This window comes from Bison bison, unplaced genomic scaffold (genome assembly GCF_000754665.1).
Source record: "Bison bison bison isolate TAMUID 2011002044 unplaced genomic scaffold, Bison_UMD1.0 scf7180017864304, whole genome shotgun sequence".
NCBI classification, from domain to species: domain Eukaryota; kingdom Metazoa; phylum Chordata; class Mammalia; order Artiodactyla; family Bovidae; genus Bison; species Bison bison.
Genome location: NW_011494876.1, coordinates 3,136,096 through 3,136,709, shown reverse-complemented (window position 1 = coordinate 3,136,709; position 614 = coordinate 3,136,096). Strand labels below are relative to the sequence as shown.

Below are 614 nucleotides of genomic sequence, written 5' to 3'. Positions count from 1 at the left end.
AGGCATTTATCATTTAAAATAATTCCTGTTGCTATATTAAATATACTATTTTCCTTCCCAGGTCAGTGTTTTGTTATCTAGGTAAATAGGATGCAACATCTTTCTAGTAGACAAACACAAATACAGTAAATCTGAGCAGTTGTCTTATGTTAGAACATGATCTGCTGAAGTCTTGGGAGTGCCTCTTTAGAGAGGGAGGGTCACAAGGAAGGTTGTGACAGTAGCCCCCCATCATTAGAAACACAGTAATCTGTTGGGGGCCAGAGTGAGGTACTCCACCCGTGACAAAGGTCATGAGGAAGGAGGCTCGACATACGCAAAGGCGGGATCGAGCCTCAGGAGTCCCCCTGGAAATCCTCGAGCGTCTACCCCCATAACCAGAGCCTGCCTACTTTACTACTTTGTGCTCTTACCTACACCTCTGACTTTACGGGGGGCTGTCCCCCACCACCTCTTTTGGAGAAGGAGTTAACTTAGAGCTCCAGTTTATAGTTTATAATAATTCCTGGGCGTGATAAGAGTGTTTTAACCTACAAACTCCTCTGAAGGTTCTCTAGCCTGCCTGACAGGCTCGTCCGGCCACATGTGATTGCTCACAGCCTCCCAACCTTGAG

General features: G+C 46.3%; 1 protein-coding gene across 2 annotated transcripts in view; it reads left to right on the top strand.

The window, feature by feature from the left end:
- SYNPR (synaptoporin) overlaps positions 1 to 614 on the top strand; it is a 309,053-nt gene that overhangs the window by 301,629 nt on the left and 6,810 nt on the right. The gene's annotated exons all lie outside the window — the stretch shown is intronic.